The following is a 4,763-nucleotide window of genomic DNA, read 5'->3' as shown; positions in this document are numbered from 1 at the left end:
ATTAAAAGTGCAGTCCAAATGGATCATACAATAAAAACATAAGAATGACCGTAAATACATTTCAAGTGAAGTCACAAAGGGGCGATAGGGTTGCAAATACTCCCAATATACTGTATGTTGGGAGTATTTGCTGACCTACGCCAGTGGCATAGATGTCCAACTGGTCACAATGTTAAAAAAAAAAAAAAAATACATATATTGCTCAGTAAAGTTCACCGAAGGAGTTTTCTGGTCCACATATTCCCCTCATGTTCCACCTATAGACTTCATTGGGCTACCACAAATAACATCCCATTTATTAAGTGTATGTATCATATTTATGAATGAATTATTCTGTTTCTAACTATACTGAAATGTGTATGTGACCGTGCAACATAATCTGCTCATCCATTTATTAATATACCAAGAGTTCTAGCTCAGTTTTCTGATACAGGGCCCCAAATCACTTGCACAGACAAAGCAGACTGAAAAAATCCTGGCAGGCTGTACAACACAATGTGCCTAAGAGCATATTGCATGAAGGTAGAGCACAGAACAACGGTAAGCTTCTGGGAGTAGCACTTGCAGGCAACCAAAAGTTCATCCTGTTCTTTGACTTGCTGCGTCTATTTGATTATATCAAATTGGGTCTGTTACCTATGAAGTGCAAATCTGGGAACATGCTTTTTATTTAAAAAAAAAACAAAAAAAAAACAAACCAAAACTTAAGCCTATGGAGAGGTCTTGGTCATACCCATAAGGAGCATTCGGCAGAGCCTGTATGGTGAAACTGCATGCACTGTTCTATATGTGTTTTCTACTGTTGCTGATCAGATGTCTCCTGTTACAGTTACAGTGAAGAAGGCAATCCAGCTTGTCTGAGTTTATACTTATGGTCATATAACTTATTTAGGAGAATACAGAAGACACGGTGCCCTCTCAGCTGGCAGCCATGGTACTTATCTCTAGTTGCTCATGTGATACAGCACTGAATCATCATAGAACTGATAGCAAAAAATAAAGAGAAAGAAAGCATGGGAAACCTAAAAATCAAAGTGAAGTATTAGAAACTGAGTGATGGCTACACTCCCAGAAGCAAGTACAGTATAGATAAAAGAAGTCTGTGCAGAATCTGATCTAGAGTGAGTTGTGGGGTGCAGACATAGAAAATTTTTCTTCCACTGGAAGACATGATGTCAATGGGACTACTGCAAACACTACCCTCACCTGTATGTTACTGAGAGCAGTATTTGTCTGTAGTGGTCTTGTTGGCATTATGTCATAGCTGCAGCCGCTCTGTATACATAAAGCATTGCAGGTGAAGGCTAGTCCAGTGCAGGAATGGGACAGAGGATGCAGGCAAGTATAAATGCATTTTTATTTTCTACACCTTCGCTACTGTTTGCAATCAAATTTCTGATCTGGGACAACCCATAATATGTCTGTTCAGGCAATGTGGAACCATGTATCAGAAAAATAATGTCCTTATGTCTACTAAAGTTATAATAAATTAATCGATGCAAAAATGTGAACGCATTTAGGTTCGAGGGAGTCTATCATTTGAAAAACTCATTTTCAACTGAAGGCAGGTCTGAATAGCCTTTCAAAAGACGTTTCCAGTGCTCAGTAATCCTCATTAGCATACGAGAAAAAAAAAACTAAATTTTGAAGAAACGGTGGGGAGAACCAAAGCGGTAAAGGTAGGAGCAGAATAGCCTTTTTAAAGGCTATTCCAATGTACTTTTAGTTGAAAATGAGTTTAACAAATGATAGAACCCAGTAGAAAAATATTCCTTCAGCACAAGAGGTCTATAGTAAAACTTGACTTTTATTGGAAAAATATAAAAAATAGGTACCAGACATAGGAAAAAAGATGTAGAAAAACTTACATGGTCAATTCCAAGTATGCATGTATGGTTGAAGACAGACAAGCCTACGCGTTTCGGGACATCCGTCCCTTACTCATGGCAATACTACTGCGTCTGTTACACTGGAGCTATAAATAGGTAAGCTCACAGGTGTGAAATTAGCATACAGCTGGCATATAATTAAAAACAAATGTTGACTAAAACAAAAACATGCAGAATAAATATACACACATACAATACACGGAGGACAATCCTAAGCGAAGAGACAAGAAATGGCAACACATCAACATAATGACATAAGGCAAAGATTAATATGGACAAAAAGCCGTATTTAAAAGGACACAAGCAATGGATTAGATTATAAAAACCACCCCTAACTAAACGTCAAGAGCACTCACCAAAAAGAAAAGATCCACCTGCAGGATCATATAACATCATTGCATGGTGATGAAGAAGTCTTTGTGATCAAAAATCCCAAGGAATATACATATAACCACAGGTTTCTATATGGTGAGAGGAAGGCGTCTCAGTAACTATGGCATCCAAAGAAGACACATGATCCTCCAGTCACATGATGCGAGTCACATGATCGGGATTCTTAGCCAGAATGTTCCACATAGAAAAATATACATGGCTTGTGAACACTTGGTCTGTGGTTGCATGCCACAGACCAAAGGATCAAAATGCTGTACAAAGAATAATGGTAATTAGCAAGTAAGTATAAAAAATACATATATATATATATATATATATATATATATATATATACACACATATATATTACACACATAAAACAGAACAAAAAAAAAAAAAAAAAATAATAATAATGTACGAATTACAGTAGGGATTACAAGGCGGTGGTTAATATTATCAGAAAACACCTTCCAATACTTACACAGGACGATATAACTGCAAGAATTCTAGATAGGGGGTGTAAATTTATTTCCCGCAGGGGTAAATCCTTGGGCAATACTCTGTCCCCCAGTCTGTATACCAACTCTAGTATTGGGAGCAAAAAAACTTGGCTTGACGTACAAGGCTTTTACAGATGTGGCACCTCCCGGTGCCAGGTCTGTCGGTTTGCATCCAAATCTTTATTTTTTGAAAATGTGCACACACATAAAAAATATTGCATCAAACAATTTTTAAATTGTAAAACGGATCATGTTATATATTTAATTTGGTGCAATATTTGCAATTTATTTTATGTGGGGTGCACTATCCGGCCTCTGAAGATTCGAATCTCGGAACACTTGTCTGATTGCAATAAATCTGCTGCCAATAATGTATCTGGGGCGTCCAAACACTTTATTTTGCATCACAATGGCAACACATCATCATTCTGCTTCTGTGCAATTGAGCATGTTAATCGACCAACCCGAGGTGGTGACTGGCGGAGGAAGGTGCTCAAGCGGGAGGCGTTCTGGATTTTTGAGCTTGGCACACGTTTCCCCAAAGGGTTAAATTTCAAATCAGATTTAATATATTTTTATTAAGAAATTTATTTATTTATTTTTTTCCATATATATGTATATATATATATTTATTTTTTTATTTAATTTAATTTTTTTTTTTTTATTTATAATTTTTTTTTTTTATATTTTTCACAATTTTTTTTTTTGTTCTGTTTTATGTATGTATAATATATATATATGTATATATATGTATGTATATATATATATGTACATATGTATTTTTTATACTTACTTGCTAATTACCATTATTTTTTGCACAGCATTTTGATCCTTTGGTCTGTGGCATGCAACCACAGACCAAGTGTTCACAAGCCATGTATATTTTTCTATGTGGAACATTCTGGCTAAGAATCCCGATCATGTGACTCGCATCATGTGACTGGAGGATCATGTGTCTTCTTTGGATGCCATAGTTACTGAGACGCCTTCCTCTCACCATATAGAAACCTGTGGTTATATGTATATTCCTTGGGATTTTTGATCACAAAGACTTCTTCATCACCATGCAATGATGTTATATGATCCTGCAGGTGGATCTTTTCTTTTTGGTGAGTGCTCTTGACGTTTAGTTAGGGGTGGTTTTTATAATCTAATCCATTGCTTGTGTCCTTTTAAATACGGCTTTTTGTCCATATTAATCTTTGCCTTATGTCATTATGTTGATGTGTTGCCATTTCTTGTCTCTTCGCTTAGGATTGTCCTCCGTGTATTGTATGTGTGTATATTTATTCTGCATGTTTTTGTTTTAGTCAACATTTGTTTTTAATTATATGCCAGCTGTATGCTAATTTCACACCTGTGAGCTTACCTATTTATAGCTCCAGTGTAACAGACGCAGTAGTATTGCCATGAGTAAGGGACGGATGTCCCGAAACGCGTAGGCTTGTCTGTCTTCAACCATACATGCATACTTGGAATTGACCATGTAAGTTTTTCTACATCTTTTTTCCTATGTCTGGTACCTATTTTTTATATTTTTCCAATAAAAGTCAAGTTTTACTATAGACCTCTTGTGCTGAAGGAATATTTTTCTACTGGGTTCTTGCATTGTTCCACCCCAGCCGGGGGTGTATTTTTTCGTGCACTCTTGGTCTAGCTGATTCTCTTTAAGATTTATGGTGAGCTGTGGACTGTGTTTTTTCTTGTGCATTAACAAATGATAGACTCCCTTTAACAAACCTGTGTTGAGAGGCAGACATTGATGTAAAAGGGAGCCTGCCAGGTGTTTTTCCCACCAGAAGCTGTCCCCATCGTGGTTAGGATGAAGTCATTCCCTTTCCATAAGTGTCCCCCTGTAACCAAATCAGCCAGAGCACGGAGTTATGAAAGCTGTATAAGCAAATTATCATTATTATTTATTTTATTTGTAACAAATACAAGGATTGTAGTTGATAAACACAATCTGAACGGAGGCTTAGGGTCCATTCACAAGTAGCTTTCT

Source organism: Leptodactylus fuscus, chromosome 2 (assembly GCF_031893055.1).
Source record: "Leptodactylus fuscus isolate aLepFus1 chromosome 2, aLepFus1.hap2, whole genome shotgun sequence".
Classification (NCBI taxonomy): domain Eukaryota; kingdom Metazoa; phylum Chordata; class Amphibia; order Anura; family Leptodactylidae; genus Leptodactylus; species Leptodactylus fuscus.
This window is presented reverse-complemented; position numbering follows the sequence as displayed.